This window comes from Trematomus bernacchii, unplaced genomic scaffold (genome assembly GCF_902827165.1).
Source record: "Trematomus bernacchii unplaced genomic scaffold, fTreBer1.1, whole genome shotgun sequence".
Lineage (NCBI taxonomy): Eukaryota > Metazoa > Chordata > Actinopteri > Perciformes > Nototheniidae > Trematomus > Trematomus bernacchii.
The window spans coordinates 3,376,268-3,388,069 of record NW_022987547.1 but is presented as its reverse complement, the minus strand read 5'-3'; the positions used below and the strand labels follow the sequence as shown (position 1 = coordinate 3,388,069).

Genomic DNA, 11,802 nt, shown 5'->3' with positions numbered 1-11,802 from the left:
CGTGTCCTGTCACTCCTTCTGTCTACAACACTGACCTTCACCGTCTCTGTTTTTATCTGCTTCTCCCTCTCAATTTCAATTTTGCTTCCTTTTGATATCCACGCAAACTCACTGACTCAACAAACCAAATGTATGGACAATCTTTTAAAATTCTGTTCAAGTTTTTATATTTTTCTTTTTCTTTTTGGAGCTTCCAGAGCAAGTGAAATAAACATCAACAGGGAAGTGCCAGCGTTTGGATGGGCATGTGATTTGTACAAAGTTACAAGCTGTTGTAAGACATGAATTGGAAGTTCCCTATTATTACATGGCAGAAAAAAATGAGCGTCCTTTAATGTTGAGGGATGGAAAGGGAGATGATTATGGTTTATGTCCTGGGGCATCCCGATTATGTGACCACAAAAACCCAATGCTGAGTCACATAGGTCAAGATAGGATGTGAATGAAACAGACACAAACACACACACACGCACACACACACACATACACACCAGCGATTATTGGCAATAATCACCATAGGTTTTGCTTGCGCATTGTGTCAGTGTGTATTCCTATACAGTGTGTATTCCTTCCTTTACACTTCCTCTACAAAACATAAATGTGAATTGCTGTCTCCTTTCACATTGTGCGTCTTTTTGTAACATTTGTTCATGATGAAAAGAAACCCACACCCCACCCCTGCTGCACACACTACCCATAAAGCACCATGCCTTTCTGTATGGGGGTGGTTCGCTGAAGCCACCACATGCACACGCACACGCACACACACACACACACGCACACACACACACACACACACACACACACACACACACACACACACACACACACACACACACACACATGTATAAGCACAGAAAAACGGCTCTTGATCACATCTTCACAGCACAGCCCCCAACCTCCTCTCACCATGACGACCATGGGCAGACCACAGACACACACGCACACACGTACATGCACACACGAAATACACACTTTTTGCACACTTCTTCTGTCATTAGGGGTCTGGATGCGGGTGACGCCCCACAGGTGCTTCAATACTTAGTTCAAAATGTGTCCAGATGCTGATAATAGCAGCCATGGGTGTTGTTTGTAAGTGTCAATATTAAATAATTGTTTAATAAGTTAAAGGTTGCTTTTATTACATAATGGCGTTTTCACCAAATTATACTTTTATTTTAATATCCCTTTTTATTCCATAATGTAAGCAAGCTTGACAACTGCTAACTAGCTCTTGAAATAAAACCTATATTACTGACTTTATTATGAAGATTATTAATAAAATAACAATTTCACTAGTTTGTGCTCGTGGTTCTTGGTTCTTTCATGTTACTGTATTTATATTATTAGTGTATTCATATGATCCTTATTATATGTTGTTGAACACTCCAACTTTTAGCTGTATATCTGTGTTTCGTTAACCAAGCATCTGGTGCTGCCTTCTATTTTGAAGGATTTCAAAGTGCATATTGAAAATAGATGTGTGTTTTTTTTACTGAAATTAAAACTCTGAGACACATATTGCTTTAGAAGAAAAATAACAGCTTACTTTACTTACACTGTGGCAGGGACTGTTTTAAAAATAACTCAAATGTCATTAAATAACGAGATATGAAAGTGAATACCATAGCAACTCTTAGATTTAAGAGCTCACCTGAACAGGTTCAATGTGCAAGTGAACCTTCTTGACAATGCTTTATTTATAACTTTAAATTGCTTTAGTTCAAAAGTTTAGCCATAAAAAAATATCAACTAAGTGTAAAACTGTTCATGTTCTAGGCATCGACTTACAGGATCCACAGAATTTGAAACTAAATAATACATTCAATAATTTAAATGTTGCTAAATGCAGAATATTGTACATAGATTTTTTTGGGAAGATGTCATGATATTTAATTAAACCTTTGTTCTACTCAATGCATTACATTTGTTTGCAAGCATGACACACACACACACACACACACACACACACACACACACACACACACACACAACACACACACACACACACACACACACACACACACACACACACACACACACACACACACACACATTAAAGCGAGTAGGACTTTTAATTAAAAAAAGGTCCAGAGGAGGCCGCAGTCTCTCAGCCTTGTGTGGGATGTAGTTTTGGCTGGGCTGAACACAGTGTAACCAGACACACTCTTTTCATTACCCCCCTCCCAGACAAGACACTAAGAAAACAGATGTTATGTTGGATATTTTAACACCCCACTCTGACCTGAAGGCACCTCATGCTATCACGCTGTGCACTGTACAGTTCAGACAAGGTCAGTTAGTGGGCTGAGATTTCGGTTTTAACATCCCTAGTGCTCCTACTCAATACACGCAAACACACACATAGACACACATACACAACCGAGTGTCCTCATGCACACGGGCACACTATCTATACAGGGAAAAGGAGTCGATATGAAACCATGTAGCCAAATTAAGCAAGGTAATATGCCTGGGAAAACAGGTTACTGGCTGTTTAAATGCTACATTTTTTATCAAATCAGAAGACAGCAGCATACCAGACCTCACTCATATCAGTAAACAGGGAGTGGACAACCCAGAAAACAAGCATACAAGACAGTGTGTGAGACCAGGTTATATAGAGTTTGGAAACAACAATGTGAACTTGTATTAGGTTTAAGCAAAATGAATAAATAGTATAGCGCGCTTTTCCTAAGGACGTCAATTACACTTTTAAATTGGAGTATTGCTACATGGAGGAGTAATTCCTCACATGTTTTTTCCTTTTGTCTCCAAATGGCTTAAATTACACCAGCACTTACTCATGTCCAGACAGCAATAATGCCACGACATAGCTCATAAATGAAAAGGACTAGACTATAACTGCCAAGTGCATCAACACGCAGGAGATGGTAATGAAAAATTCCCTAAAGTTTGACGTAATAAACAGGAAACATGTTGTAGGCATCTGTCAAAAGTGCTCAGACTAAAAAGTTAGTGCAATACATTTAAACAAACACATTACATCGACTTGGGTAGAGTTTGTTTTTCAAAAGTGATCACATGAGAATACAGATCTTAAGGTTTTTTTTATATAACAATAATAATAAAGGGCTTCTACAGTGCACACTTGAAAATAAAATGTACTGCAGTATTATTTTTCAATGAGGTAGAAGGGGTTTATGTCCTCGTGTAAAAATAAATCAACTGAAGAGCACACAATAGAAACAGTTTCAAGTATCAGTTTTGATGGTCTCAAGGGTAGCCATGCTTTTTTATTAAAGGGTTTTTCAATATGCTTCCATTGGTTTACTTTCAATCAAGAAAAGAAGAAAAATATGTAAACTCTTGCATCAACTCAAGACAAAACTCACAAGTTCTTCATAAAGGTGTCCGTTTTCAGTTGCAGCTTTTCTGTGAAATAAGCTATACATCCTTCCTCTGTTCGGCACAATATTTGAAGACTGTGGCATTAACCAGGAGGGTGATTTTCTTTTTGTTTCAAAGGTAAAGTCCTTAACATTTGGTATGATTTCAGGGAGGAGGACTTGAACTGTTCGGTTCAAAGTCAAATTTATACCAAAGTTCAGTTTGTCCCTTTTTTTTATATTTTGTCAAAAACTGTTGGAGTTTTGGGCTGTTCCTCCAACCACATGACATAGGATAAGGACCACTACAAATATATATTATATTATAATAATATATTTCTGCCAAGTTTCCACCCTCAAACTATTGTTGAAGGTCACAAAAGTATGCCCCTCTCTCCCATCCTTCCATCATCCACCCACCCAGTACCCTCCTGCACCTGACATCATTATCACCCCCCAAACTCCAACTCCTCCACCCTCCCTCCACCCCCGCTGCCCATCACCTCTCCCTGTGGTACCTGACACATCTCTCACCTCTCCATCCTTTACTCCCTTGCTCTCCCTCATCCCTTACCACCTGTGGTCCTTTCTCTCTGCATATCTGTCCCCTCATTCTCTCCGTTTTTGACTCCTCTACCTATCACGGACCCTGCGGCTCCCTCTGAAACCCTCCCTCTTTGTCCCCTCTCTACTTTCTGACACTCGATGTGTTGCTGGTGAACTTCCTTCTGTGTTCCATCTGCCCTTTTCCCACCTCTCCCACTCCCTTCCAGCAGACCCACCTACTCAACGGGTGCTCAGCATACAGGCAGGCGGGCACACACTCGGCCCGGAGCTGTCAACGCACTCCTCAGACGCTCTACTGCAGTTCAACAGCAGGGGGAGTGTGAGGCTGCAGAGAGGAGGACAAGGGTGGGGGGGGGGAGCAAGCCCCTGAGGAGGGATGCTGAAGGACAAAGCAAAGAGCAAATTAGTTTTATCTATTTGGTTACCAAGTTATTTAAAACTAAAGTTTAATGGATATTGAATAACAATGTTTTTATGGCGAAATCTTTTCAGCATGAGCCTGTAAATGAAAGACACAAAATAAAACGGTTACAGTTCTTAAATATTTGTATGACATGTATGTAGAGCTGCCACATATATTGAACTAATCAATATGAAGAAAATGTATCTGATCATTTTGATCATATGAATCTATATTTAAGCAGAAAAGCCTAACATTTCATTGTTGGATGTTTATATGTGGGAATGTCTTGACATACATCTGCAGAAAATTGACATAATTTAAACCAGACATTTACCAATGTCCTTTTTGTGCTCTGGGATTTATTTATATCCATCGTCTTTTTCTATAATTTTAAAAAACAACAAGGAAAATAACCAGCCTATTAATCAATAGTGAAAATAATGTTAATTGTTGCCATACATGTAACACTTTACTACTGTAACGCACCTCTTATGTTTTACTATTCTGTTGGAAAATGACATACTGTTAACAAAGATTAAAAGGACTTGTGAGGAGTATTGCTTGTCAAGGTTGAATAAGGAATAATCACAAATATAGAATGCAGTTACGTGCTTGTTGATAAGATTTGTGGACACAAATGAAAAGGAACAGATGATGAACACATCTATATCAATGTTTTATTATTTTTACCACTTAAATACATGGCTGGTGGTCACAACAAAATGTGTTAGATTAGATTGCATTATGTATTTTATGATCTTCTTTCCGCCCCCTGTGAAGGTAGGTTACAGTAGCTCTTACAGAACAGTATAATGCTCAGTGTGCAACAGTATGATCTGTCTACTGCCCCCACCTGCTGGTTAAATCATGTTTTTGTTACTCAACAAATTGAACTGTGGCCAATCTCCGTGTGTTTATTTGTCTGAGGCTTAGTGTGTGTGTGCGCCTGTGTGTGTTTTACACAAAGAGATGTTCAGTCACTTCCACCCACTTAGTTTCTCTCTATCTGTTTCACACTGATCTCTCTCCCACACTTCTCTTGCACCCATTTCGACCTAAGAGCAGAACCGCAGGGGGCCGCTGCATCGAGGTCGTCGGCCTAATGAACTTCACATTCTGACAAGCACAAATAATCATCCGCCCTGTTATAAAAACCGCAAGGGGAGTAATAACAGTTTGCAGGCCAGTGTTGTTTATATCACACCGTTGCTCTCACAAGCCGCAGGAGGGGAGAGTCTGTGACCTTAAGAGCTGCGGGTCCTGCACTGTCTAATTCCATGTTTATGGTTTTGCCTTTTATAACACACACAGACGGAGCTGCCCCGGCCACAAGCACACGGAAATATCATCATGCGCCCTCTCCACTGCTAATTGGTGCCTTGGTACCATCCTCTGGTGAGGAGCAGCTTCATGCAAGGCGAACCTGAACAGCCTTTTCTCTTTCTTTTGCTCAACAGCATTCACTGCACATCCGTCAAACCCACATTAAAATGGAGCAAGGCTCAATTCAAAAAAGACTTATGTTTATATGTAAATTCATATAAACTGCCTGTAAACAAATGTGACTAAGATCATTATACTTTAAGATTCGTAACCTTTTTCTTGCTCACATCTTAAACATTTTGGGTTATTTAACACAGAAAATATTTAAACCATTGTTCCTTTCGTGGGAGGCTTTAATATTTTGTAAATCCCTCTATGTTAAGACCTTGAAGAAAGAAATTATGATTATGGTTAAGTTGTTGTGAAAACCCTTTCAAAGGACCCCAAGCGTTTCAACAAGTGTTGACATTTTTAGAACACTGAAATTACACAGCAGTTCAACATTATGGTTTCCTTGGCAACAGTGCAAAGTACTCTGACTCTTACCAACTTTTACACCTAAGCTTCACACACGCCTCAAATCTGCAGATCAGTAGGTTCACCAAGGAAACTACATACTTATAAACTGTACTGTTACAATGCCAGAGTTAGCCTGGAAGCTATTTTTTAACCATAGTAACTGACGATGTTATCCTAAAGTCAAGAAACAAGTTTGAAACAATAATCATGAAGTGAGGCATATCAATTTCAGTCAAAGTAAAACCCAGACAGCCATAAGCATGACACAGACATGGGCAGTAAAAGCTTTTAAAACATAATACAACTCTGTTTTGCTCTGCTCATAAATGGTGAGGGCATATTTTAGGACAAGACTTATATCAAAAGAATAAACCTAAAGGTGAGCTTGTATTAGAATTAGAACAGATGATAGGAGCATATGTAGAGAGAAAACGCACAGCCGTTTGGGAGTGGACATGGAGGGATGAATGGCTTGCGGTGCTGCGGGTGATGTGGAGACGACAACAAAGTAATTATGGGACGACTTAGGATAGATATAGAACTGGGAAAGGGAGACTGGGAAGGAGGAGAATAAGCGGGTGGGGGTGCAGTGCTGCTGGAGTCTCCATCACGCCATGATAGTTAATTAGCCTCTGACTGTGGTGGCAAACATATTCTGTAGCCATCTGGAGCAGGGGGAACTGTCTACCTTTCCACTTTTAGACAGCTCCGCCTGTCTGTAGTTCTTCTGTATGGATTGTGTGTCATTCTGTCTGTTTTCTGTGCGTCATGTTTATATACAGGTCTATCTGTCAGTCCATCTGTCTTAGTGATATCTTCCAGCTGTCTAACATATTGAATAAGGACCCTGATAAATCCCGGTGGTATTATAATATATTCATAATATGTACTCATCCACAGAATCACACAAACAGTGGAGCATCTTTGGCTTTACTGCTTTTCGCTCATCGTCCACAAGGGGTCATGGTTACATTGAAATTATTCCTCAGCAGGTTTTTACTGTGATCTGCAGTCATCTGGGTTTGGTGGTTTCTTCAAACCATGGGTTTCATGGGCAATTAATTGGGTGTAAGGAAAAAGACAGAGTAGCTGCAAAGTTTGTCTCTTTGTTTTAATTTTAATTTTATTGTACCTATCTATTTTTTATTATTAGTTCAATTGGATTTTTTTTTTTTTTATGTATTCACCTAGTGTTACATTTTGTACAGAACTATAAGCATCTAAGATGTTTTCTGTACATTGTTTTTTGAACATCATAATGTGTATGAGTGTGTATTTAATCTGTTGTTTATTTTATTTTTTAATTGCTAAATGCAATCTTTATGCACAGCTCAGATTACGTATCGACTGCGAAATATTAGCCTATGATCACTCTTAATTCCAAATCTACTCACAAAAAAAATGGCCTTATTCCAAAATTGACCTACAAAAGGGAATATATTAACACACAAACACACATATTACAAGCACTGCAAAGAAACTAGTGGCAAAGGAAAGTTTCATCACAAGTTACTGATCAAATTATACCGATAATAGTGGCTGTTGGCTTTAGTAATAAGAGAAAAAGGGAAAATATCGAAAACTGATTAAGATTCAGATTTAGAAACCGGTTTATTGCCAAGTAGGCTAACACATAAGTACTAGGAATTTGTCTTGGTGTTTTGGTGCATACACACATACAAATAAAACTGAAATGTAAACACTGATAAAAAAACAAACATTAAAAGAACAGTAAACAGCACTTGAGAAAACCTAAATCTCAAAGTAACTACAAACTAAAGCCATGATCCGTTCTGGATGGTACTGTATCGAAACTGTGTTCCCAGAAGGGAGGGGGCAGTGTGACATGTCAAACCGGTTATTAATCAGTTCATTCCTATGTTAATTCTCATGCAATTCTTATCGAACTACCTTTCCCACAATGCCTCACTCTGAGTGCACGTGTCAACGCTGCCCGCAAGCCGGACTGAACGTCACATTCCTGCATTCCCTTTTTCCTCAGTCCCCAGGACGTCGGAGTAATAGCGACCACTAGATAGCTAATCCTCTTCCCCACTTTTCTTTGTGATAAAACACACCCATGACACGGCGAATTTGATCTCAGGAGGTGATCCCGGGTTCACCAGGAGTCAGAGTCTCTCTTCGGGTGAGGAATTATCTCTTTATAAGCCGCTGGAGGTGTCTGTCGGTTGCTATAACTGTGGTAACCAGAGATAACAGTTTTATAAGATGTGCTGCATTAGCTGAGAGTTGTGGCTGTGAGTGGCCTGGTTATGGTATGGCCCCAACTGGCAGACCTGTTGATACAGCACAGTTGACGTATAGTGCTTTTAATAAGTAATGTGTGGCCTGCTGTTTACTCTTGTACTCAATAGCTAGCTAACGTGTAGCAACCGGCTGGTTAGCTGCATAGCTTGCGTCACCATTGTTACCGGTTAAACGCGGGCGGACACGCCGGGGTGTGGAGGAGCCTCCAGATGTTTCTTTGTTGCTGTGCAAGCGACATTAAGGGTGCAGTGACTTATCATAAACATCCTGTCAACATGCAACACTTTGGCTAACGTGTGCATACCGTGCTAGCATACCAGGCAGCATGGGCGTGGTTATAGTAGTTTACATTAATAAACACAACCCTAGGTACTGATGGTCTCGGTTCGGTCAGTTCTTGGGGTCACCGGTCATACCGGTATACGTGCAGGACAGAAATGACATGCATATCCATTCAAATAGTTAGAAGTCAGTGTGTGTGGAAAGCAGCTGAGCTTGCTGCAGATCAGCAGCCCGGGTCTCAGCTGTTGACTGTAACAACAAAGAGAGGGGTCACAGCTGCTAGTCTAGTCTGTGGCAGGAGAGAGGGAAGGCACTCATTTACCTTGAACTCATGTAACGAAGGATCTGTCATGTCTTGTGAAAACTGAAGCAAGTACACAAAGGGATTAGATGTGTTAAGTTTGGACAATGTTAAATTAATTAATTAAATTAAGCACCAGATAGGACAAACCAGAACTATGTTGAATATGTGCTGAAATCATATTCTCATTGTCACTTAAAAATCAATACAGCTGTATGTGTAAATCTTTACTCATTTTGAAAGTGAACAAACTGTAAAGTGTAAGTCTATCCTGTAGGAGTCTTGAAACTTCAGTTTGCTCATAACATTCCTGAGATGCCTGCTGTTCACATGCTGATTGGATCCGAGTGACTTTAGTGAGGTAAAGGAATGTCTGCATGCTACCACAAGTGAGACCCTCCTGACTTGAATGAGACAGGATTTGTAAGACTTTGATGCATAAAACAATGGCAACATTTGCATGATTTATGCTCATTTTACACAAACAGCTTTTTTGCAGTGTAGATAGGGTTACAGAATAATGACATGTATCTGAACCGGCTGAGAGGAAAATGTGTTCCTTTGAATGAATGATATCTTCTCAGCGTATTATCTCTGACAAACTTGTCCATTGCATGTCTCAGCTAGAGGCATATGCTAATAAATATGTCAGCTAAGTAGTAAGTCCGGTTCAGCCAGTGTCAGTATTTGTTGTAAGTGACATTTAAGTGACTTAACTTAGTGTCTGTTATCTAAAGTTTAGCCAGACTGATCAACTAATTTCTCAATTTCTTTTATGTATAGCTAACCAAAACATATATTTATGAATTGAAAATGAGTAGTTATAATGTTATCATAACCCTATATTGACATCATATGGGTGAAGACATATAGTTGTCCAAATTTGCAATATGGAGATTGACATCCTTGTGATAAAATAAAACAGTGCTTGAATGTAGCCTTGCAGGACATGTTACTGTAAGTATATAAGTGTATGTATGGAAATAATACACAAGTATGCATCTTGTGAGGCAGCTCTTGACCCGCTATATATACTGTAAGTCATTTTGACTTTAAGATGTTCTAGGTCTCATTCAGGTTCACATGAAACACTGCATTCATCCTGACTTTGATGAATTGTATAGATGCTCTCGAGGCTGCACAATAATAATGATGTAATCTTTGCCTCGATTTAATAGGTTTTGATCTAAACCTTGTAATTACACGTTGTAGGTGTTTGCTTGATGTTTGCCGGATGACAACAAAGATGGCATGAGGGTCCTCTCCTATTAATCTGATCTAATCTATGCTCTTAGGCTCTCTCTGGTGTTTGATCAATAACTGCAAGCCTTATCATTTACCTTACATTTTAAGGACCTTACCCGATTACATCGCTGCAACTGTTCATTTCACTATTGAAAGTTAAATATTGACATATAAATACAACGACTATGATGAATAACTGAGCATTGTTGACGTTTAAACTCAGCCTGAAATTTAACAATTTATATTAAATAAGACCATGTTAGCAGAGTAAGTGCAGTGTCATCATCACCCCGATGATCCACAGTCCCAGCACATATATGACTGATGCATTGATGTGATGAACTCTGCCCTCAGTAATGTTAGCAAGTAATGATGCTAGGGTTTCATGTAAGTACGTTCGAATAACTGCCTCAAACATGAGAGAGTTACTAACACTAAGACACAACGTAGTCGTTTTTATTGCTGCGACACACACCCAGGTACATGCATGCAGTGTTTTTAAAGCATGTGGAGGAGGAGTGCACACAGCAGCGTCTTATGGAGAGAGTGACAGGAGCCTGCTGTAAAGTGGGACACCCTGACTCAGCCTGCGTAGCACAAATCTAGCTCATTTCAGTGGGAACTGCTGCTCATTACTTTCCCTGAAGTGTATGGATGAGTGAGTGGGAAGACACAATGACAAGAGGGAGGTCACATGGTTCATGATTGAGAACAACTCTAAGAGAGAGAGAGGTGGCTTAAAGCTGAGAGCAGAAGGCCATTAGCTTAGTGCCTGTGTGCAAATTACTGACCTTTTATTTCGAAAATAAGCAATATGTGCCGAACTGTTGTCACAGTCTTTCTATGGCCAACCTTTTGTTCTCAGAGTTACTTGTTTTGTTTCTATCATCTCATGTGTTCATCCCTGACCAATGACGGTGAACACTAACCTTTGTTGCCTCTCTTTTCAGCTTTGAGGCCTCAGAACTTCTATTTAAGTTCCATACATTTTGTCGAGCCTTTGAGCTGAATCACACTCACTCACTTGTTTGCCAGGCCTCTGCATTTGTGTGTATGTCGACCCGTACAGAAAAGCATTGTTGGGCTACAGTCCCACAGTACTGCACATGCCCAATGCCCTCCGGGCCAGTAGATTTTCATTATCACTGGCCCCACCATTGTAACCACTGGCCCAAGAGCATTCGTCCAAACAATCTACTCTAATAATGAAGAAAATGAACACATTTGTTGCAATAGTCATTTATGCACAAACTACATTACTACTTGTACTACAGCATTTGAATCATCAGTTATTCCTCATTTTCCTCAATTGTTCATATTTAGTTTATTAAAATTATGATATTGTGGTCATTGTTAAAGAAAAAAAGGAGGGTGACATTTCTGCTATGAGTATTATTATTTTTATAATACACTTTCTGCCTTCCTGTCATTAGGAGTTAGAAATGTAATGGTTATGTAATAGATTAGATTAGAAGAACCTTCATTCTCCTAAACTTCTGGGACATTTCCCTATAGCGAATATACCTTTATATTTTCTACTCTTC

At 39.6% G+C, this 11,802-nt stretch overlaps 1 protein-coding gene across 2 annotated transcripts in view; it reads left to right on the top strand.

Moving 5' to 3' along the window:
- Nucleotides 1–8,086: 8,086 nt before the first annotated feature.
- Nucleotides 8,087–11,802, top strand: part of ctif (CBP80/20-dependent translation initiation factor) — a 47,679-nt gene continuing 43,963 nt past the window's right edge. For both annotated transcript variants that reach the window (XM_034123268.1, XM_034123267.1), the window contains exon 1: nt 8,087–8,308. The gene's annotated coding sequence lies outside the window, so the exon portion shown is untranslated. The remainder of the gene's footprint in view (nt 8,309–11,802) is intronic.